Source organism: Amblyraja radiata, chromosome 7 (assembly GCF_010909765.2).
Source record: "Amblyraja radiata isolate CabotCenter1 chromosome 7, sAmbRad1.1.pri, whole genome shotgun sequence".
NCBI classification, from domain to species: Eukaryota; Metazoa; Chordata; class Chondrichthyes; order Rajiformes; family Rajidae; genus Amblyraja; species Amblyraja radiata.
Window position 1 is genome coordinate 5,448,865 of NC_045962.1, and position 24,082 is coordinate 5,472,946.

Sequence of the window (24,082 nt, forward strand, 5' to 3'; positions counted from 1 at the left end):
TCTGTGTGTCCTTGTACACCAGTCACTGAAAGTTGGCGTGCAGGTACAGCAGGCAGTGAAGAAAGCTAATGGAATGTTGGCCTTCATAACAAGAGTATTTCAGTATCGGAGTAAAGAAGTTTTTCTGCAGTTGTATAGGGCTCTGGTAAGACCACATCTGGAGTATTGCGTACAGTTTTTGTCTCCTAATTTGAGGAAGGACATCCTTGTCATTGAGGCAGTGCAGCGTAGGTTCGCGAGATTGATCCCTGGGATGGCGGGACTGTCATATGTGGAAAGATTGAAAAGACTAGGCTTGTATTCACTGGAGTTTAGAAGGATGAGGGGTGATCTTATAGAAACATATAAAATTATAAAAGGACTGGACAAACTAGATGCAGGAAAAATATTCCCAATGTTGGGCGAGTCCAGAACCAGGGGCCACAGTCTTAGAATAAAGGGAAGGCCATTTAGGACTGAGGTGAGAAAAAGCTTTTTCGCGCAGAGAGTTGTGAATTTGTGGAATTCCCTGACGCATTGAAAAGTTGCTGTTCCATTGGCCTTGGAGTGACAGAAATTTATATCCAAGGACGTAGTGGACTGCTTCAAATTCTTGTGGCAAATTGTTCTGACACTTCACAAGTTGTATAATCTAGATTTATAAATGCCGATTTTCCTTTCCAATTTGTCTTGACTAATTGAATAAACTTCCAGTACACAATAGATTATGTGTTTCTTCTTTTGCGCTGGGCCTCACTCTGACAATGGAGGAGGCCCAGGACAGAGGCCCACCTCCTCCATTGTCAGCGTAAGGCCCAGCACAAATTGGAGGAACAGCACCTCATACTTCGCTTGGGCATCTTACAACCCAGCAGAATGAATATTGACTTATCTAAATTCAAGTAACACTTGCTTTTCCTCTCTCATCATCCCTCCCCCTTCTCAGATCCCCGACCAGTCTGACTGTCCCCAATTACATTTGATCTCTGTTTGCTTTGTTGTTACCTTCTCCTAGCTAACAACGATCTATTCTACATTTTGCTTGATCTCCATCCCCTTTGACTCGTTTTCACACCTTATATTTCCTTATCTCTGTATCTCCCTCCCCCTAGACTCAGTCTGAAGAAGGGTCTCGACCCGAAACGCCATTACTTCTATCCAGAGATGCTGCCTGTCCCACTGATTTACTCCAGCATTTTGTATCGCTCTGCAATTTAAACCTGCATCTGGAGTTAATTTGATACACATATGTTTCTTCTGCCTGTTACTGCTCTTTTGATCAGTTTACATCATCCATTTCAAAAATGGAGGCTGTGCACTGCTCTCTTCAGAAAGTCTGCTAAGTCTTTAACTCCTCTCCCCTTCGCCTCCCTCCATGCATGCATGCATGTGCGTGCGCGTACACACGCATGCACACGCACACACACATGCACACGCACACACACACACTTTACATAACCACAGTGAATTTGTCTTGTTGCACCCCGCAGGTCCTGTTTTCTCATTTTTAATTCCTGTGTCACATTCAACCCAAGATTTGTTTCACATTTGAGGATCTTAACTTACAAATCTTTCTCTATAATTGTTTTACAATATTTTCCATAATGGTCTCTCTCCCTTGTTTATTTTCCCTATTGTGCAGATACTTTTGTGATGTCCTCTTTTTTTAAAACGAATACAGGAGGAAAAGATGGATAGTTTGTTGCTTGCTTCTTTGCTATTTGAATGAATGAATGAATGAATGAATGAATGAATGAATGATTAAGTTTATTGGCCAAGTATTCACATACAAGGAATTTGCCTTGGTGCTCCATCTGCAAACGACAACATGACAATCAGTGACAGCTGGGAATGACACATAAAACATTAAACATTAATAATAAACATTTTTAGATTAAACGTGTGAATTAAATATAATACCAGAGCAAAAGGACGCTACAGATTTTTGGTTATTGAGCAGAGCTACCAATCGTGGAAAAAATCTGTTTTTATGTCTGGCTGTGGCAGCTTTGACAGTCTGGAGTAGCCTTCCAGAGGGAAGTGATTCAAAGAGTTTGTGGCCAGGGTGAGAGGGGTCAGAGATGATCTTACCCGCTCGCTTCCTGGCCCTTGCAGTGTACAGATTGTCAATGGAGGGAAGGGTGCAGCCAATGACCTTCTCTGCTGATCAGACAATTCACTGGTGCTGTGCTTGGTGGCTGAGCCAAACCAGACCATGATGGAGAAGGTGAGAACAGACTCTACGATGGCCGTGTAGAATTGGACCATCATTGCCTGTGGCAGATTGTGCTTCCTCAGCTGCCGCTGGAAGTACATCCTCTGTTGTGCCTTTTTGATTGTGGAGTCGATGGTAGCCCTCCTTTTAAGGTCTCTGGAGATTATGGTTCCCAGGAACTTAAAAGACTCCACAGATGTGATTGTGGTGTTGTTGATGGTGAGTGGGGTGAGGGGAGGGGGAGCTCTCCTAAAGTCTACTATCAATTCCACTGTCTTAAAAGCATTGAGATCCAGGTTGTTGCGATGGCACCAGGAAGTCAGCTGTGACACTTCCTGTCTGTAGGCAGATTACTTCCCATCCTGGATCCGTCCAATCAGGGTTGTGTCGTTCGAGAAACTTGAGAAGCTTGACAGAGGAGTCTGTGGAGGTGCAGTCGTTGGTGTAGAGAGAGTAGAGGAGAGGTGAGAGTACGCAGCCTTGTGGTGCTCCTACGCTGAGGGTTTGCGGGTCCGAGATGTGCTTTCCCTTCCTCACATGCTGCTTCCTGTCTGTCAGGATGTTGGTGATCCACTGACAGAGGGGTTCAGGCACAGTCAACTCGGAACATTTGGAGTGTAGTAGCTCTGGCACAATGGTGTTGAATGCAGAGCTAAAATCAACAAACAAAATACTCGCATAGGTCCCCTGGCGGTCTAGGTGCTGGAGGATGAAGTGCAGGCCTAGGTTGACTGCATCATCCACAGATCTATTGTGGATGACGCAGTCGATATGCAAACTGCAGAGGGTCCAGCAGGGGGTTTGTGATATATTTCAGTTTGGCCAGCACAAGCCTTTCAAGGGTCTTCATGACTACAGAGGTCAGTATGACAGGCCTGTAGTCATTAATGCCAGTAATCCTTGCCTTTTTAGGTACAGGGACAATAGTGGAGACTTTGAAGCAGGCAGGGACAGAACAGGTTTGCAGGGCCTGGTTGAAAATGTCTGTGTTGACCGGTGCCAGTTGTTCAGCACAGAGCTTGAGGGTAGAGGGGGAGACATTGTCCGGTCCTAAAGATTTCCGGCTTTTCTGTCCTCTGAACAGCCTCTCCACCTCCTCTATTTTTATTGTTAATGATGGATAAGTGATGTTGTGCAGCACAGAGGGGATGGGTAATTGGATGTGAAGTGGTGATTGGAGAGGGGTGGGTGGGAAAGGGTCCAGTTTTTTCCGACTGGAATCTCGCTTTAAGTAGGTGTGAAGTGGTGATTGGGGAGGAGTGGGTGTAGAAAGGTCCAGTATTTGCAGTTTTAACAGGGGTGGTGTGAGAGAGGGGTGGTGTGCGTGGGGGTGGTGTGGGGGGGCTGGTGGTATGGGGAGGGATGGGGTTGGGGGGTGTGGGGGAGAGGGGAGAGGGGTGAGGAAGGGGGTGTGGGGGGTAGTGGGGGAGGAGGGAATGTGAGGGAGGGGGATGGCGTGGGGGAGCGGGAGGGTTGTGTGGGGTGGGCTTGATGGTGTGGGAGGGGGTGGTGTGGCAGGGGGGGGGATGGCATGGGAGGGGGGGTGTGGGGACGGAGGTGTGTGTGGGGGAGAGTGGGGGTGTGTGTGGGGGAGAGAGTTGGGGTGTGGGGGGGTTTGGGGCAAGAGTGGGGGGGGGGCGGGGGAGGGGGGGTGGTGGACTCGCATGGCTTGTGGACTCAGCCCCGCCTCCGGGACTTTATTCTCCTTGCGTTACCTTCATGGTGACATACAGGCGAAAAGACCAATCTGCTGATCTCATGATTTTTTACACCCTCATAACTTTTGTAATATTCCACCGATCGGAACAAAACGGTGCGCTTGGAGCAGAGGAGAACGGTCAGTAAGGTGGCGAAAAATCCTAGTGATATAGGGTACCGTTTTTGCGCAAATTTAAAAAAAAGCAAACCGGAAGTGGTCAAGATGAGAGTTTTAGTAATAGTATAGATAGATTAACACAGAAGGTATGTGTTACATTAAGTGTTTCTACTTACCCCAATGGCATTCATGATGGAAGGAATCTGAATTGGGTCTGAAAGAGGGGGCTGGGGCTGGGTTGATGAGAGGTGGTGGAGATGAATCTTCAACCTGCTATCTTCATCACGATCTTTCACAAAACGTGGCTATACTCTCTGAATATGGAAATAAGGAAAACATTTTCATACACCAGAATTATCAATAATGCTAATACTTTAAAGATAAGAAGTTATCTCCGTTTTTTAGAGACTATAGTTAAATGCCTTTAAGAATATAATCAGCAAGTGATAGAGGCAAAATGTTAGAAATCTGCTGATGTAATTGATGTCATAAGGTGATTTTGTTTTCAATGTTTACTGACGCACAGGTTTAAAGTGGATGAGTTGTTTAAATGACTCTCATTAAGAAATGCAATTTTGCCACAGAATCACCTATATCCTGAAACATCATCATGAGTGCAGATTGAAAAGTGAAAATACTGGACACGTTGAGCAGTTAGAAGCATTTGCTGGGATTCTGGAGACTTGTGGTGGTTAATGAACAATAGAAAGGTCGCTTGGTGGCACAAACACCAGCCTACTTAATATTTATCAGATGTTTATCAAGATATCAGACAGTCATGCCCATCACATTGATTAGAAGTTTTGCACATAAGGACTTCCTTCACTTTTGGATATGAAAACATTTAAGGGCCCGTCCCACTGTACGAGCTAATTCAAGAGTTCTCCCGAGTTTCCCCTGATTCGAACTCGGAGAATTATGGTAATAGCCGCTCGTAGGTACTCGGGGCTATCGTGGACATTTTCTTCAAATCTTCACGAGTCTTCCAGAGCTTACTGCGTTTCCCGAGTACCTGCCGTTAGCGTTACGAGCCGCTAAGAGACGTCCCGAGCTCCGAAGTACCCGCTACGTACATTCTACGTGCTTACCACGAATTTGATTTTTTTTTAAACTCGGGAGAGCTCTTGAATTACCTCATACAGTGAGACAGGCACTTTAGATTAGATGTGAAATGGCAAGGATTGGTTCCACAATAAGATAAGGTGAATATATTCCCACTTTGTGTATATGCTTTCATGAATATGATTTTGTTTAAACAAAGGATTGTATAATTATTGTATATAATGGAAGAACAGCCAATGAGGAGGGAATATTTTGTGTTGGTAGCAGCTCAGGTACTATGCAATGTTTGTGATATTGTTTTTCCCATATTGTTTTGGTATTAAAAATTTCTACTTGCATTGACCATTTTTTATGACTATTCTTGTGTAGAGGAATCAATACATCCATTGAAAAATATTCAGCAGGTTCAAACTCTAGAGTAACACTACATCATGTAACACAATAAGTCACATTCGCAAAATTATGTATCTTTTCACATCTTTCTATCCCAATGTCAACTGTCTAAGTGCCAACGTACATACTTTTCATCAGCCCCCCTCGGTCATGAGTGACCATGGGTGATGCATCCTAGTTGTTGGCTGCTTGCTCTAAACCTTGGCTGGAGCAGCGTCGCTTGTGGCTGAAGAGACCAATGCTGGAGTGACAGTCTCTGTGGCAAAGGTCACATTTGTGTGTGGTCTCTGGTTTGTTGAAGTTGCTGCGCTCCTTTCTGCGTGCCCGCTTGTCTGCCGCTGCGTTCAACAGTTTCCCTTCCCCCTCCCCCATTTTGCGATGTTGGTTCAGGGTACCTCTTCACCTCGTGCGGTCCGCCTTCATATCTCTCTTGCAGACATCCTTGTAACGTAGCTGGGGGCGGCCGATGGTTCTCCTCCCAGATGTCAGCTCTCCATAGAGGATCTCTTTTGGAATACGGCCATCTTCCACGCAGTGGACATGGCCCAGCCACCGCAGTCTGCGCTACCTGAGTAGAGTGTACGCACTATTATTTGTGTTAATCTATGTTTGGTTCAAGTTGCAATATTTTATTTTATTGAACCTGATATGTTAACTCTGTTTCTCTTTCCACAGATGCTGGCTGACTCGCTGAGTAATTCCAGCATTTCCTGTTTTCGATGTTTAGTTTTGTTAAATAAGATGTGGGACACCTATTTTGAGAACTACTTTTCATCATGAATCATTTTCAATTATAAAATATCTGTTATGTAAAAAACATGAGTTGCTTCACAAGAGCATGATAGCACAAAATTTGAAATGGAGTCATGTAATGATAATTACATTATCTAAAGCTTACTTGACCAAGTAGGTTTTGTGGAGTGACTTTGGAGAAGAGCATCCGAGCACTGGAAAGATTTAAGAGAGGAATTCAAGCAGAACTTGGTTGAACTGAGCTGCTGCTGTGTCTGAAGGTAGACACAAAATGCTGGAGTAACTCAGCGGGACAGGCAGCATCTCTGGAGAAAGGGAATGGGTGACGTTTCGGGTCGAGACACTTCTTCGGGCTGCTCTTTCTGAAGGGCTTCCTGTTGCGTTCCTGTGACATTTCATCACCTTTGTATTAGAATTTGCTCCTTATCACCACAAAACAACAGTAATATGAAATAATTAAAATTCTCATCTCTCAATACCCCTGGGTGTATCTGGGTGTATTACTGCTGTTCAAGTGCAGTCACTCCATGATGTAGGAAGCCTGCAGTCGTTTAGTCAGACTAACGTACAGGTGATTTTTCTCACAAATTTATGTAATTAAAAGGTAAATATTAGCCAAAAGAGCAGGGATATTTCTGCTGCATTTCATGGCATTAAGAGCAAAGGAGCAAGGTGGTCCTACTACAGTTGTACAGGGCCCTGGTGAGACCACACCTGGAGTATTGTATGCAGTTTTGGTATCCTAATTTGAGGAAGGACATTATTGCTATTGAGGGAGTGCAGCCCCTAGGTTCACCTGGTTAATTCCCGGGATGGCGGGACTGACATGATTAAAGAATGGATCGACTGGGCTTATATTCACTGGAATTTAGAAGGATAAGAGGGGATCTTATTGAAACATGTAAAATTCTTAAAGGATTGGACTGGCTAGATGCAGGAAAAAATGTCCCCCATATTGGAGGAGTCCAGAACCAGGGGTCACAGTTTAAGAATAAGGGGTAGGCCATTTAGGACTGAGATGAGGAAAAATCTTTTCACCCAGAGAGTGATGAATCTGGAATTCTCTGCCACAGAAGGCAGTGGAGGCCAATTCGCTGGATGTTTTCAAGAGAGAGTTAGATTTAGCTTTTGGGGCTAATGGAATCAATGGATATGGGGAGAAAGCAGGAATGGGGTACTGAATTTGGGTGATCAGCCATGATCATATTGAATTGCGGTGCTGGGTCGAAGGGCCGCATGGCCTACTCCTGCACCTATTTTCTATGTTACTATGATAGTTCTGACAGTGCAGCATTCCCTGGGTAATATATTTATGGACCAACCTAGGATTTTTTTCCTGATCGCTGGGTGAGTATTTGAAGTGTAAGTCTGGTAGTGAGATTGGTGGCAACTGAACAAAAGCTGACAGATGCTAATTTCATATTTGCCACAAATGACAAGGCTCATTGCAAGTGTTGACATGTGTTGTGAACCCTGCTATTTTATAACATTGCTTAAATAATAAAAATACACACTATTAATAATATGTTCATCAGCATACTCTAAACGAAAAACTAATTTTAGGTTATGGTGGTAAAATGGTCAGATTTGGCTATGATTGCATTGTAAAACTGGCAATTTCTGGTCATTACATGCAGTAATCAATGTAAAGTAGCGTGGAATTATTAAATTGTATTGCATGACATGCAAGTGTATGTTTACTGCCACATTAATTCACAACTGCAACTCGGAGAGGCCATACAATCTAATCTTTTGTGGACCATAATTTATACTTTATACTTCCTGGTTTACTATCTGTGAGAATCCTTGGTAATATCATGGTGGTTGGATTCCCTTAGATTGGTGTTTGATGTCACTGTTGTGAGGTAAGTTGGTTACTTGACATGGAGATACCTAGATCTGTGTGGATAGCTTTCTGCAAGATTCCTGGTGAGTACCATATTGCTTCACCACCCACTGTATATGCCCAGATCTTAATAAGATTAAAGGGGAATACTAACAACTAGCATCTGGATATTTGGCTTCAAAATTATGTATCTTTTATTAATAGTGTTAACGCTATGCAAGATCCCACCAAACGTTTTAAGCAAGCTTGGATCAAGCGCCAATATATTTCATCTACTGTATCCGCTGTTCCAGGTGCGGACTCCTATATATTGGCGAGACCAGGCTCGGCGATCGTTTTACTGAACACCTCCGCTCAGTCTGCCTAAACCTACCTGATCTGCTGATTGCTAAACACTTTAACTCCCCCTCTCACTCCCACACCGACCTTTCTGTCCTGGTCCCCCTGTCAGAGTGAGGCCCAGCGCAAATTGGAGGCACAACACCTCATATTTCCCTTGGACAGATTAAAACCCAGTGGTATGAATGTTAACTTCTGTAACTTCAAGTAACACTTCCCTCCCTCTTCCCAGTTCTCCGACCAGTCTGACTGTCCCCGACTACATTTTATCTCTGTTTGCTTTGTTGTCATCTTTCAGCTAACATTGATCTATTCTATATTTTCCTTGAACCTCATCTCTTTTGATGTCTCGTTTTCACACACTTTACCCTTCCTTATCACTGTGTCTCCCTCACCCCTGACTCAGTCTGAAGAAGGGTCTCGATCCAAGAAGTCACCCATTCCTTCTCTCCAGAGATGCTGCCTGTCCCGCTGAGTTACCCCAGCATTTTGTTTCTATCGCCAATATTTTCTTGTTGCTTTTGTGGGAGACAGTATAATGTGCAATAAATGTGACGGAAATAGACTGCATGCGCACGCAATTATGCCAGGTTTACACAGTAAGCCTGCCTGTTGGCTCTGGACATGCATACTTCACTAGTGGTCACCGTGCGGTAAGCTCCGGAGTACTGTGACCAACGACCAACACCCGAGGAGCTGTGGCTGCGGAGCGTCCAGTCGCAGGCGGCGCTGGATTTAAACACCGCGGAGCCTGGGATTCGAGATCACCAGAGTCGGAGCTCCAACCAGCGCGGTCTGAAGACTTCGGGTGCCGCGGTCTCCGGGGAGGAAGCGGCTGCTCCAGACATTTCCAAGCCGCCGAGGAGTGTTCACCCGATGCCGGCATTCCAGCTTTCTGGCAAGAGGGCCTGAAAACATCGGACTGGCTGCGGAGGCCACAAATAGGCCCCGACCTCGGGTGATCACAGAGGGAGAGGACTGAACTTTCTGATGCCTTTCCCCACAGTGGAAATTTTTTATTCTGTTGTGGGGGGACGTTTGTGTTGAATTATACAATATGTTGTGTCATTTTTCTTAATTTTAATTTTTCTATGGATGTACGGAAGCTTAATTATTTTTTTTCTATGTAAAGCACTCTTTAATTTCTTATTTTGATTGCTTTTATTGCGTGGCTATTATTTTTACTCATGTTTTATGTCTTTTAATTTATTGTTAGTTTTTCATATGTAATTTTTGCGCCTCATGTGAGCTGTTATGTTGTCTGTTTATGATGTCTTGTTCATTCTTCTGTACAGCACTTTGGTCAACATTGGTTGTTTTAAAGTGCTTAACAAATAAAGTTGGATTGGATTGGATAGTGAATCCTCTACGATTGAAAAACATAAGTCTTGCATTTTAATGGGGGCTGTGCACTAGGAATAAATGACCATAATTTCATGTGCAAATAATGCTAAGTACTTCAGGAAATTGTAAGAACATGTCTGCATTTTTAACTTAATGTAATTTAAATAGCTTTGGGAAAGGTACAGAGGAACACATTTAAGTCGGACAAAAAAGGATCTCGAGGGGCATTAATACAAGTGTAAATGTTTCTTTTTCAATTAAAATGCACATTTTATAAGAAAAGAGTGGCTGTATTAATAGTTTCCAAACCAAAGAGGTTTAAATATTGAATATCGTGAGATTAAAAATATATTTTCTTTGGTAGCAAAGCTAAATCATTGCACAAATACTTTTCAATGTGTTTTTGCAAGAATCAAAATTAATGGGAATTCCACTTTATCTATAAAAGAGAGAAAACTCGTATAATTTGGCCGTAGTGCGTGAGCTTCCTGTATTTTTCTGCAAAGACAAATTGTTAATGTTTCATCAGTTTATAGATTGTATTCTGTCAGTTTCAATAGCAGATGAATAACTCTCACTAGCAGCCTGCTACTGGGGAGCGACTGTCAGCTTATCGGTTGGTGAAAATATGAGGTTTCAATTCGTTAACCAGACCAATTTACCCAGAATGACGACAATTATTGTGATCTTAAAATTAGCATCCATTGTGTGTTCTTCATCACTTGTGTTAGATGCAAGAAGAAGACCATAAATGTTCAAGGAGCTTTCTTGTCGCCAGTTCAGTCAAACCTTTGTTGTTATCAGGCTTTATGTAAAAGGAATTTGTGCAGTTCGCTGCCTTTTCCCTGAGATGTGTTTGGCACAAGTGCAAAAGTCGTCAAGGGAACAATGTTCCACAAACGGATTAAAGATTTTAGGATTCTGGGTAACGAAGAAAAATGTAAAGGAATCCCTCGCGTCTGGGGAAAAAAAAGTGCTAATTAATACCAGGGATTTCATAAACAAGGTAAGACTTCTTTGGCACCATTGTATCCGTGCAAATATACTATAACAGAACATTTGTTATTTTGACCCACTTGTGACCTTATATTGCCAATCCAGCAGGGATGTTGGGGTAATTTAAATAACGGGGCAGACTCTACACTTTATAGTTGTGTGACTTTCCTGCTGAGCTCGGGGGAAGTGTGCGATGCCAAGTCCTGTGTGCATTAACTTTTTTTTTCTTTTGGGGTGAGGTGGGGAGGGATTTATTACTCGTTACCATTATGATTGTGGGGTCCACTTTAAGCAAAGGCTTGCAAAGTTAAATAAGGTTACAAAATGTCGCCTGCTCTTTCTTTAAAGACTGTCATTTTCTTTCTGGATTTATGAATGAGGCTGACAGCCAGCAAAATTGGAATCTGACACAAAAAAAAACAGGATTCCGAAAATATTAATCTGCGGAGAGGGAAAGAGAATCAAATGCCAGGCTCGTGATTTCCTCCTTTTTCCGCTCTTAAAATATGTTCGTTTTTATCATTCCTCGCTTCTGATGCAGAATTATTGACGTGAAACATTCTCCGTATCCCCTGCCTGACCTCCTGAACATTTCCAGTATTCACTTTTTAATTTTTAATTTTCAGCAGCTGATGTTGATGTTGATTTTCTTGGCCTGCATTCTATTTATCCAATACTTGTACCAATAACCAACATGTCACTTTCGTTGCTTCACCTTTTCCTAGCTTATTATTTGCTCATCACTTCATTTACATTCTATCAAAAGCTGTACACAATCACTTTCTAGGAGAAAAATAAATAACTTCACCTAATTCATACTCTACAGTGCCTTCCATAATGTTTGGGACAAAGACCCATCATTTATTTATTTGCCTCTGTACTCCACAATTTGAGATTTGTAATGGAAAAAAAATCACATGTGGTTAAAGTGCACGTTGTCAGATTTTATTAAAGGGTATTTTTATACATTTTGGTTTCACCAGTAGAAATTACAGCAGCAATGATAATCACAATGGGCTCTCAAGCTGCCGAGATCCACACCACCCGCCCCTCCCCCCCCCCCCCCCTGGTTAATGCAGCAGGCAACTGGATTGCAGTCTTCAAAAACCTATGCAGTCCAGCAATTATTTTTCACCTATTAACATCCTCAAAAATGATATTCCTTTCAAGTCTTCAGCGCCTTGTTCATCCCTTGTGAACATTGCCGGTCACTTCATGATGTACCTTCCTTAACTCCAGCCTTTCTGCTGCTCCCCTTAAGACACCACCTTGGTCTCAGCTTTAGTTTCCTTGCTATTGTCTCCTTCACGCTTTTGCATGCCCCAGGTTTTACCTTTTGCTTGCTTTCTTCGTCTTCAGAAAGAACACAATAGATTGATTTGATTCCATGACAAAATCTGAGAATAAGTCACAAATTAAGAATTAAATAAAATAAGAAATATGTTATAATGTACGAACAGGTTAAATACAAAATGTAAATCAATGCAGATAATATTAAAGAGATATAACAAGGCTGTTGCATTGCATGCAGACAAACAAGCTCTATTGGGAAGCCTGCCCAGAATCTGAATAGATGGATCTCAGTGTGTATGGTAGTGGGAATGTGGCAATTGGCTTTGAGTTCAAAAGCAAAAAAAAAATCTCTTTAATTGATCAATTATTTGTGGGTTTTGTGGGCCGAAATGACTCTGGACTCTGATTTAAGTTGGTCATTGATTTTGTCCATTGATGAGACTCTTGAAGGAACCACAGAAGGGGAGGGTACTTTTGAAACTGTACTAATTAAGTTTGATGATCTCAAAGCTAGAAGGAGGGAAATCAATTTTAACTAAAAATAATGAAGGAGCAAGAATTCTGGTGGGCAGTTTTGCGAATTCTCCACGTGAGGGTTTAAACTAGATTGGCAGGGGGTGAGGGGTTAGAAGTTGCTATGGATGTTGGTGTGGGAAACATCCCACTTGGCCGATGTTCCATTCCCCTCAATTTGTAGTGGACAGAATAGGCAGGTGAAAGGCAGAGAGCAAGAAAGGAAGGTTGTTTTAAACTGCACGTATTTTATTGCAAGGGGCCTGACGGGTAAGGCAGATGAACTCAGTGCATGGATAGGTACAAGCGACTGGAACGTTGTAGCCATGACTGAAACTTAGTTAAGGACGGGGCAGGACTGGCAGCTCAATGTTCCGGGGCACAGGAGCTTCAGGAGAGACAGGGGTCAGGGGAAAAGAGGAGGGGATTGCATTGTTGGTTAAGGAGGATGTCACGGCAGTGGTCAGAGGTGACGGTTCGTCTAGTGAGGCTATATGCGTGGAGCTGAGGAACAAGAAAGGGACGATCACCTTGTTGGGGGTGTACTACAGACCACTATAGTCAATGGGAATTAGAGGAACAAATATGCCAGGAGATTGCAGACAATTGCAGGTCAAATCTGGGTGTTGTAGTAGGGGATTTTAACTTTCCCAATATAGACTGGGAAAATCATAGTAGTGAAGGGTTCAGATGGGGTTCAATTCCTCAAAAGTGTTCAGGAGAGTTTTCTCAAGCAGTATGTGGAAGCCCCCACACGTGAGAGGGTAACACTGGATCTAGTATTGGGAAATTGGGATGGGCAAGTTAATGAAATGTGTGTGGAGGAGCCTTTTGGGACCAGTGACCACAGTTTGATTAGGTTTAAGATAGTTATGGATAGGGACAGAGAGGTCCACGTTAAAATGCTCCACTGGGGTAAGGCCAACTTGAGGATATAAGAGAAGGTCTCGCTCAAGTTGACTGGAGCAGGTTATTTGAGAGGAAAGGAACATCGGCCAAGTGGGATGTTTTTAAAAGTGTGCTGACAAAAGCTCAGGATACGTACAAGCCCGTTAGAGTGAAGGGCAAAGCAGGCAAACGTAAGGAAGCTTGGCTGACAAGAGAAATTGAGGCATTGGTCAAAAACAAAAATAATGCATGGGACACGTATAGGCAGCTAGTGTATCCCTGGAGGAGTTTTGGGAGCTAAGGAGTAAACTGAAAAAGGATATCAGAAGGGCAAAAAGGGGGCCAGGAGATAGCTCTGGCGGGTAGAATTAAGGACAATCCCAAAATATTTTATAAATGCATAAGGGGAAGGTTGTTTCTCGGGACTGGAGGCCTGTGACTAGTGGTGTGCCTCAGGGTTCATTGCTGGGCCCGTTACTGTTTGTCAACTACATCAATGATTTGGACCAGAACATACAGGGCAAGTTTGCTGATGATACCAAAGTGGGTGGTTTTGCAGATAGTGAAGATGGTTGTGAAAGATTGTAGCATGATCTGGATCGAATAGCCAGGTGGGCGGAGGAATGGTTGATGGAATTTAATTCAGAGAAGTGTGAGTTGTTGCATTTTGGGTCGTCTAACATGGGCAGGACCTGCACAGTGAATGGTAGGCCTTTGGGGAGTGTTGTAGAGCAGAGGGACCTAGGAGTGCAGATGCATGGTTCCTTGAAGGTCGAGTCGCAGGTAGATAAGGTGGTCAAAAAGGCTTTTGGCACATTGGCCCTCATCAGTCAGAGTATAGAGTATAGAAGTTGGGAGGTCATGTTGCAGTTGCATAAGACGTTTCTGAGACCGCATTTATAGAATTGTGTTCGGCACCATGTTATAGGAAAGATATTGTCAAGCTTGAAAGGGTTCGGAGAAGATTTACGATGATGTTGCCAGGACTAGAGGGTGTGAGTTATAGGGAGAGGTTGAGTAGGCTGTGTCTCTATTCATTGGAGTGCAGGAGGATGAGGGGTGATCTTATAGAAGTGGACAAAATCAAGAGAGGAATAGATCGGGTAGATTAATAGGAATCTGAGGGGTAACTTTTTCACACAAAGGATGGGGTGTGTATGGAAACATATGGCAGATGAGGTAGTTGAGGCTGGGACTATCCCAACTTTTAAGAAACAGTTAGACAGGTACATGGATAGGACAGGTTTGGAGGGATATGGATAAAGCACAGGTAGGTGGGACTAGTGTGGCTGGGACATGTTGGACAAGTTGGGCCGAAGGGCCTGTTTCCACACTGTATCACTCTATGACTCTAATGCAACATTATGTCCTCAAGTGTTTTCTACGATGCAGTATCAAGAATAAATTATGTCTTTGATGCACAGAATATTGTAAATGCTAATGTTTCATATGAAACACAAGTCTCCGCAGCTCTGCTCAGCATAAAAATAAACTTAACTGAAACAGTGGGTGATATTCCTATACTTCAGAGAGTCAAATGAATAAATTAGCAGAACATTGAAAAACATATATTTTACTTTTTATACAATGAACTAATACTGATTACTTCACGCTCTGTTCAATGTGTAAATCTTCTGAAATTTGAGACACTATTTTCCTGCTTCCTTTCTTCCATACTGAGTTTCGCTGCATTGAATATATTTAATACCATTGAATACGAGCCTAAAAGCAACATTTATAAACCAATTTCTTCCCAATTGCGTGTTAAAACTAGTATGGTCATAATGCACTATGGAACTCTTGCTGAAGAGAGAAGAGAATGGGATGAAACCTTTCCTCCCTCTGTTGTCACAGGGCAGTTATTGTGCAAAATGCAGAGAGTGCCAAAGATGTACTGTTCTGCTTTTTTCTTGCACTGTTCAAGCAGACTTTTTTAATTAAGAGGTAATGTAGATTTCGTCTGAAGGGATCAAGAGTTGACCTGTTCAGTGTTTCTCGCAGTGGTCAATAGTCAATAGTCAGATTTATTCGTCACATACACAATGAAGTGCAGTGAAATGAATTTGCCAGCAGCGGTACAATAAAAAAGAACATACAATACACAATAAAAAAATTTAACACAAAACATCCACCACAGCATTCATCACTGTGGTGGAAGGCACAAAATCAGTCCTCCATTTTTCCCCGTGGTCGGGACCATAAATCTCCGTAGTCGCCGCTGCGGGCGGCGAGACGTACAGGCAAGGTAAGTGTGGATTAGTGTGGCCATTGTCTGCAAAAGGTATAATTTGGGAACAAAACATGATAAAGAGAGTTATGGGGTGCCGTGCTTTGTTAGTTGATCAATTCAAGGGATGGAATTCAAATTTCAACTTTTCATTTCAATTCTTTGCATAAGCTGAGTGAAATTAAAACTGAATTAATAGTAACAGATGGTACAACTAACAACCTGTGGGAGGAACTCAGCGGGTCAAGCCACATCTGTGGAGGGAAATAGACAGGGTTAGGACGCTACATTTGGACTAAGAGTGGTGGAGAGACAGTTGGATGGTATGCAGTTTATGGTTGGGAGGTACAAAGGGACTTGGGAGTGCTGCTGTAGGATTGCCAAAAGATTAATTTGCAGGTTGAATCGGTAGTAAGGAAAGCAAATGAAATGTTGACATCCATTTTGAGAGGGTTAGAATATAAAAGCAGGGATGCAATGCTGAGGATTTGACGGACACTGGTCAGACCGCATCTGGAGTATTGCGAGCCATTTTGAGCCCCATATCTGAGGGGGATGTGCTGGCTTTGGAGAGGAAGTTTGTGAGAATAATCCCAAGGATGATTTGTACAAAATGATGAGAGGAATAGATCGGGTAGAAGCACTTTCTCAGAGTAGGGGAATTGAGAACCATAGGTTTAAGGTGAGGGGGGGGGGGGGAAATGTAATTGGAACCTGAGGGGTAGGATGAGGGGTGGAATTATTGCCCTTTAAAACGTAAAAGCAAGTCATCAACATTATCATGTGACGACTACCTGTTCCTAACCCAGTGCATTTTTCATTTGTCACATATTTGGGTCGAGACAGCATTGAAAGAAGTGGCCCTGTACTCGCTGGAGTACTAGAAGGATGAGGGAGAACCTCATTGAAACTTACCGAATAGTGAAAGGCCTGGATAGTGCGGATGTGGAGAGGATGTTTCAACTAGTGGGAGAGTCCAGGACAAGTGGGCACAGCCGCAGAATTTGAAGGACATTCCTTTGGGAAGACCAGGAGGAATTTCTTTAGCTAGAGTGTGGTGAATCTGTGGAATTCATTGCCACAGATGGCTGTTGAGGCCAAGTCATTGGGTATTTTTAAAGCAGAGATTAATAGGTTCTTGATTAATAAGCATGCAAAGATTATGGGGGGAAGGTAGGAGAATGGGGTTGAGAGGGATTAATAGATCAGCCATGATTGAATGGGAGAGTAGACACGATGGGCCAAATGGCCGAATTCTGCTCCTATGACTTATGTGTGTAATGTCCCAATGGTTGTCCTAATGTATACTGAGTGGTAGTGAGCAATTCAGTTTTAATGAAAGTGAGCAAGATGTTATCAAAATAATTATAGCTTTCATAAGAGAGATTAGCAATTTGTATTTTATTAGATGAATACTAAATTACATAGGATAGATAAACGGGGTGAGATTTTTCAACTTTGCTGCAGCTTTCCAAAGGTTTAGTGACTGGAATAGTTGTGAAATGGCAACAGGAACAGATTAGGATATAGTTGATTTAACTCGAAATGAATATGGGCTGCTTTGCACAAAGATAGTGAGGGTGGCAAAAGTGACAAAACATGCAGTGCATTGAGGTAGAGAACAATATTTCAGCTGCGATTCAATCCCAAGAGTTTTATTGTCATGTGTCCCAGATAGGACAATAACATTCTTACTTGCTGCAGCACAACAGAATATGTAAACATAGTACATAACGGAAGATAAAAGTTCAGTGTGTCTATAGACCATAGACCATATATATACAATAAATAAACAAAAAATAACAGATATAGTGCAAAATAATCATAGACTGTTATTGTTCAGAGCTTATTTGATGTCGTGATTAATAGCCTGATGGCTGGGGGGAAGAGCTGTTCCTGAACCAGGATGTTACAGCTCAATCTTGGCTGTTCCTTTTGCGGAGATTTGTTCCTGCCCACTGAATTTTGGGTTGCAGTCACCCTGAGCTCAATCATTGGATTTTGTCTGCAAGAGGTATTCTCATGTTGGCACTGCTGACATTCTGCTCCATTGGCTTTCATGGCGGTGGGAAATTAGCCAGGAGCCCTCCATGGAAACTTCACCAGCTCTGCTCAGAAAGTGATTTTACAATGTGGCTGCAACAAAGGAAAACTGTAAATGAGGAGCTGTGCCTGAAGAAGAACCTCTCCAAACACGCTCAGGTGTCCCATCACCCTTCTCCCTTGCCTATAATGTGCTTTAAAACAATTATTAAATTATTTGAAGGATGCACTGATATATTTTAGTTTTTAAGCATCACCATCCAAAAAGTTTCTCAAAGAAAACCTACTGGGGATATACTTGGCACACTCTAATTACATTAGCATGTTCATGTAGAGGATGGCCTGTCGTAATTGTTGAATTATGAGGCTGTTAGGTTTGCAGCCCTGTGATAAATTACAATTGTGGGCCACTTGCTGTTCCTTTGTTTTCCGTTGTGATGCTTGCCGTTGCAGGATGTGTTAGCGAAAAGATATTTGAATGGTTCTCATGCAGTTTGACTGTAATGCAGGAGGGACAGCAAATATATGACTTTCCTGATGAATTTTGCAGAGTGACTAATGATTATAAGAGCAATGATAAATACACAATATATTCACACTCAGTATCACAGTTGTGCGCTTTAATCTGTGTTCAGAAGATTCCAGTACAATTCTGTTGAATTTGTCATTCAAGGCTTTTCACAAAATTGTGTGTATTTTGAATTCTGAATCCTGTCAATCAACATTCACGTTTTGATTGACAGGATTGACAGGATCAACAATCCTATCTGTCTGCTTGAATGTTTTTGCGAATAAACTTTGCCCAAATATTCAGTTGAATGTTCGTAAGGTAGTAAATGAGCAGAATTAGGCCATTCGGCCCATCAAGTCTACTCCGCCATTCAATCATGGCTAATCTATCTTTCCCTCTCAACCCCATTCTCCTGCTTTCTCCCCATAACCCCTGACACCAGTACTAATCAAGAATCTGGCAATCTCCACCTTAAATATATCCATTGACTTGGCCTCCACAGCCTTCTGTGGCAAAGAATTCCATTGATTCACCACCATCTGACTGAAGAAATTCCTCCGCATCTTCTTTAAAGCACCTGTCCCACTTACGCGACCTTCACAGACGACTGCCGGCACACGTGATAGGTCGCCCAAATTTTCAACATGTTGAAAATTCAGCGGCGACCAGAAAGATGCTACGACTCTTTGGAGACCTCTCACGACCATAGGCTGTACGCTCGTGAGAGGTCTCCTATGGTCGTGAGAGGTCACCCGCAACATGTCGCCAGGGGTCGCCTGTATGGTCGTGAGAGGTCTCCTATGGTCGTGAGAAGTCTCCAAAGAGTCATAGCGTCTTTCTGGACGCCGCTGAATTCTCAACATGTTGAAAATTTTGGCGACCTATGACGGGTGCCAGCAGTCGCCTGTAAAGGTCGGGTAAGTGGGACAGGCCCTTAACTCTGAAGCTATGACTTCTGGTCATAACCTCTCCCACTAGTGGAAACATCCTCTCCACATCCACTCTATCCAGGCCTTTCACTATTCAGTTAGTTTCAATGAGGTCCTTCTAAACCCCAGTGAGTTAAGGCCCAGTGCTGTCAAACACTGTTGAAACTTAATGCCAAGTAAATATATAGTCATTCACGGGCAACTTTTCTAAAGTACTTACCACTTGTTTATTCGCAAATAATTATTCTAGTATTAAACTAAATGATCTGTCATTTGATTATTTAGACTTATTTGTTCCAGTCCTAGTTTCAAATCATAAAGTTTTATATCTGCGCTCAAGAGCAGTTGGAAATAGGACTAGGAATGAAGCTTTATGCTTTGTGATGCGCTTACATTCCTAGACTTTAATTTCTGTTTGTGGAGATATTGATTCGTTGTTAATAAGAGTCAGTCATTTGTTCTACTTTAAATTGAATTGTAGGTAATTTGGGAGTTTGAATTGCATATTTAAAAAGCACTATAATTTTTGCTCAGAAGACCTCAGCAGGAGCCAGAGTATATTTTCTCTTGTGTTCTAACTACACACCATGTTCTATTCTTGCAGCACACTGGAGATCATAATATACGGTGGGCGGCGCGACTCACGTCGCAGCGGCCTCTGCAGTCCGTCTGTCTTTTTGTTGTTTTTTGTCTCGTTTGAATGTAGTTTTTATAATTTTTTTTGTGTATGTGTGTGGGTATGTGTGTGGGGGGCGGGCGGTGGGGGAAACTTTTAAAATCTATCCCCTGCACGGAGAACCCGACCTTTTCTCTGTCGGGTCTCCGCTGTCGTTGGGGCCTAGCACCGTGGAGCGGCCTCCAGCAGGAACGACCTGGGGCTCCAGCCGCTGAGCTGCGGACCTACTCTCCATCGCGGAGCTGGCCGAGTTCGGAGCGGGAGGAGCTGTGGTGGCGCGCTGCTGCGGCCCGACCCCGGAGATTAGGAGGCTCCAACCGCAGGTCTGGTGGACAATGACACCGGGAGCCCGCGGGTCCCTGCTGGGAGACCGCTTTTCGGGGCTTCCGCAACGGCGACTTCACCCGCCCGAGTTGCGTGGTTGAAGAGTACCTGGAGCGGGGGCTTACATCATCGCCTGGCGTGGCTTGGAATGGCTGCGGGACTTTGCTAGTGCCCGCCGGGGGCTCCAACAACAAGACCCGGAGCGTGGCCTTGCATCACCCGGCGCGGCGTTAATGACCGCGGGACAATTACCGTCGCCCGCCGGGGGCTTTGACTTTGACTCTGACATCGGGAGGGGAATGGGGAGTGCAGGGGAGAGATAAGTCTTTGCCTTCCATCACAGCGAGGAGGAGATGCGCTGTGATGGATGTTTGTGTAAATTGTGTTGTGTCTTGGTTCTTCCTTGTGTGTATGACTGCAGAAACAACATTTCGTTTGAACCTCAATGGGGTTCAAATGACAAATAAATTGTATTGTATTGTGCGTCGTGATTTAAACTCATAGAGGACAAATAAAATTAAAATCGTGCATCTGGGTGGAAGATTGGTGAGAATTTTGGAAGACTGTCAGAGTCTTGTGGAGCCAGAAAATTATCTTCCATTACCTTTACTCATGCCTATTCCTATCCTCTTGTTTTACCTTCCATAAACCTATCCATTAAAGCACTGTGATCTCACTGCTCTAGTGACCTGGGTTCAATCGGATCTCTGCTGCTATCCTTGTGGAAGTAGATAGTAGTTCAGGACTGCTCTCTACTTGGGCCAGGTTGGTTCAGTTGCCTGATAACAGCTGGGGGTAAATTGTTCGTGAATCTGGAGGTGGGCGTTTTCACACCTTTAGCTTTTGCCTGATGGGAGAGGGGGGAAGAGGGGTGCGGCTTGTCCTTGATTATGCTGCTGGCCTTGCTGAGGCAGCATGACATGTAGATGGAGTTAACGGACGGGAGGTTGGTTTGTGTGATGGTCTGGGCTGCGTCCACAATTCTCTGCTATTTCTTGCAGTCTTGGATGGAGCTGTTCCCAAACCAAGCTGTGATGCATCCCGATAAAATGCTTTCCATGCCGCATCTGTAGAACTTGGGGTTCGGGTTCCTAAATGCAATTTGAATCCATAAATGTCTGACTTGAATGTGACAGGTGTGGAAATGAACTAGGTAAGTTAATATGTGACTTACAGTTGGGAGGTTGGGAATAAAACTAAAGTTAGTAGACTTCCCTTTTCCACTCTGATTTCGATACTGATCTGCATGTAAAGTATATATGAAATCGCTTGTATTAAGACCAGGGGTCTCTTTATTTCAGTGAGAATGTTTTGCTGTGCTTATCAATATAGCTCCATATTTAAGTTTCATAATAAATTCTATTTTATGAAGCAGCATTTTTAGTCCATATTATTTGACCATTCTCTGCCTCAGGTTCTCTGGAGGCAGGTTCTCTGGATGCTTTCAAGAGAGAGCTAGATAGGGCGCTTACGAATAGCGGAGTCAGGGGATATGGTGAGATGGCAGGAACGGGGCACTGATCGGGGATGATTAGCCATGATCACATTGAATGGTGGTGCTGGCTCGAAGGGCCAAATGGCCTACTCCTGCACCTATTGTCTATTGTCATGATTGCATTTGAAATGTATTTATTTCAATACATTTCTTTTGCTGTTGCAGATTATGTTCCCACTAAAACTTGTGAAAACAAGCGCTAAGAAGCAAAGTGGGACTTTTTGAATACTATAGTTAGAGACTCCATTAATGAATGCAAGGAGAGGTCAGAACTCAAACAACATACTCTTACTATTGACCACTCTTCATTCACCCTTAAACAAATCCTACTGAGCATTGCCCATCACCCACAGTTTGTTCATCTAAATCTCAGTATTGTGATTGAAAAGTGACTGTGAAAAGTATAATTCTATCTCCATGTGTACAGTATGAATACCAAACTGCAGATTCACCTTTAATATTTTGATGCTTTGTCTTTACAAGTTTCAATGAGGGGGGACCTCATTAAAATTTACCGAATGGTGAAAGGCTTGGATAGAGTGGATGTGGGGAGGATGTTTCCACTCGGGGGAGAGTCTAGGACCAGAGGTCATAGCCTCAGAATTAATGGACGTTCCTCTAGGAAGATGAGGAGACAGTTATTTAGTCAGAAGGTGGTGAATCTGTGGAATTATTTGCCACAGAAGACTGTGGAGGCCAAATCAATGGATATTTTTCTATCTATCTATATAGATAGATTCTTGATTAGTACAGGTGTCAGGGGTTAGAAACATAGACACATAGAAAATAGGTGCAGGAGGAGGCCATTTGGCCCTTCGAGCCAGCATCGCCATTCATTGTGATCATGGCAGATCGTCTCCAATCAATAACCCGTGCCTGCCTTCTCCCCATATCCCTTGATTCCACCAGCCCCTAGAGCTCTATCTATGGGGTTTATGGGGAGACTGTAGTTAGAATGGAGTTAGGAGGGAGAGACAGATCAGCCATGATTGAATGGTGGAATAGACTTGATGGGCTAAATGGCCTAATTATGCTCCCATCACATGAACATGAACTTGCTTGTATTGAGACGATTTTGGTTGCTCTTCTGGTATAAGATGCAAGGGCTTGTGGTAGCTCTTTAGTGGTTACCTGTTTCAAGGAGTGGATCATTCAGGATTGAATGGTTGGTCTGTTCCATGCATAGTGCATTCGTTTGGCCAGTTCTTCTGTCTCACCTTCCTGATGTGCTTTGCTTAAAATTGATGATTAAATTAATTATCAGAATGGTCGTGATGGTGACGTGACACGTTGCATTCAAATAAATATCATGATGAACATTATATCACAGTATGATCTTCTGCAAAGGCAGGCAAATCATCTTGGGTAACCACATTTAATTTACTTAGGCAGGAATAAGTCCTGAATAAGCGAGTTCGGTATTCTGAAAAATGCAAGGAATCATGGGATTTGTCAAAGGTCAAATGCTATAAAGAAAAGAATGAAGTGCTGTACATACAGTGAGTATAGTTTGGGTCCGACTTTTTGTCTTTTTTCAAGCTTGTATTTGCCATAGCTGACTCAAATTATGAACGAAGCACTTACTATATAAACTGTGTATAAATTGTTATCGTTATTCATGATTTATGTGTAAACATATATTTAATCTGAGGAACGGGGGTGTCAGGTAGTAGGAGAGCGGGGTGTAACAGCGAGAGAGAGAGGGGGCAGATGCGGGTGGGAGACCGGGGGGGGGGGGGGGGAGACTGAACTGGTGGAGAGACATTCTAGGCAGCTGCACGCACACAGACCCGCGCCTCATCCGCAGCCAGGATCGAACCAATGGACCGTGCCCGTCCCGCCCCTCCCACCGGACCATCGGCACACCTAGCCCCAGCCAGCGAGGAGAAGAAGCGCCAATCCCAGCTCAACTCCGCCTCTCCCGCCGGGCCAACCGACAGCCCCGGACCGATGACACCAGCGGCCCCAGCCCACAGCCAGTGCGAAGAAGAAGCGCCAACTCCAGCCCGCAGCGCCGGAGAGTCAGGCCCATCCTGACCACGGATGAAACGCAAGCCTGCACACAACGCAGCACCACCGTTGCCGAGAATGTTCATAGCGAGTGACCTATGACCTGGGCATGCTCAGTCGGAATACCGAACTCGCTTATACTCGCTGGCTTTCAGGGCATTCTGGCAGACTGGGCTTTCATTCAGTTAAGCTCCTTACTTGGTGCATCAAAAAGCATGTAATCAGACCAGCGGGTGACAAAAGTTTGCTCAAATTCACAGCCCTTTGGGTGTTTTTAATTACGTGCTGTATTTTCAATGCTTTAGTTTTTCCCACAATTTTTAACGCAAAGATGCCTGAGTTTTCAAAATGCCAAAGACCTTTTGCATGTTCAGTTTAAATACCAGATCTGTTTGACAGTGAGCCTGGGGGGGGGGGGGGGGGGATGTAC

At 43.5% G+C, this 24,082-nt stretch overlaps 1 protein-coding gene and 1 long non-coding RNA gene across 8 annotated transcripts in view; one reads left to right on the forward strand and one right to left on the reverse strand.

Annotated features, from left to right (window-relative positions):
- The window catches only part of map2 (microtubule associated protein 2), a 294,566-nt gene that overhangs the window by 63,434 nt on the left and 207,050 nt on the right, over nucleotides 1–24,082 (forward strand). The gene's annotated exons all lie outside the window — the stretch shown is intronic.
- Nucleotides 1,773–22,439, reverse strand: LOC116974979. The gene is made up of 3 exons (XR_004412493.1): nucleotides 22,414–22,439; nucleotides 21,942–21,943; nucleotides 1,773–1,973 (listed from the first exon to the last, which is right to left on the reverse strand). It is a non-coding gene; the product is annotated as an uncharacterized LOC116974979 (long non-coding RNA).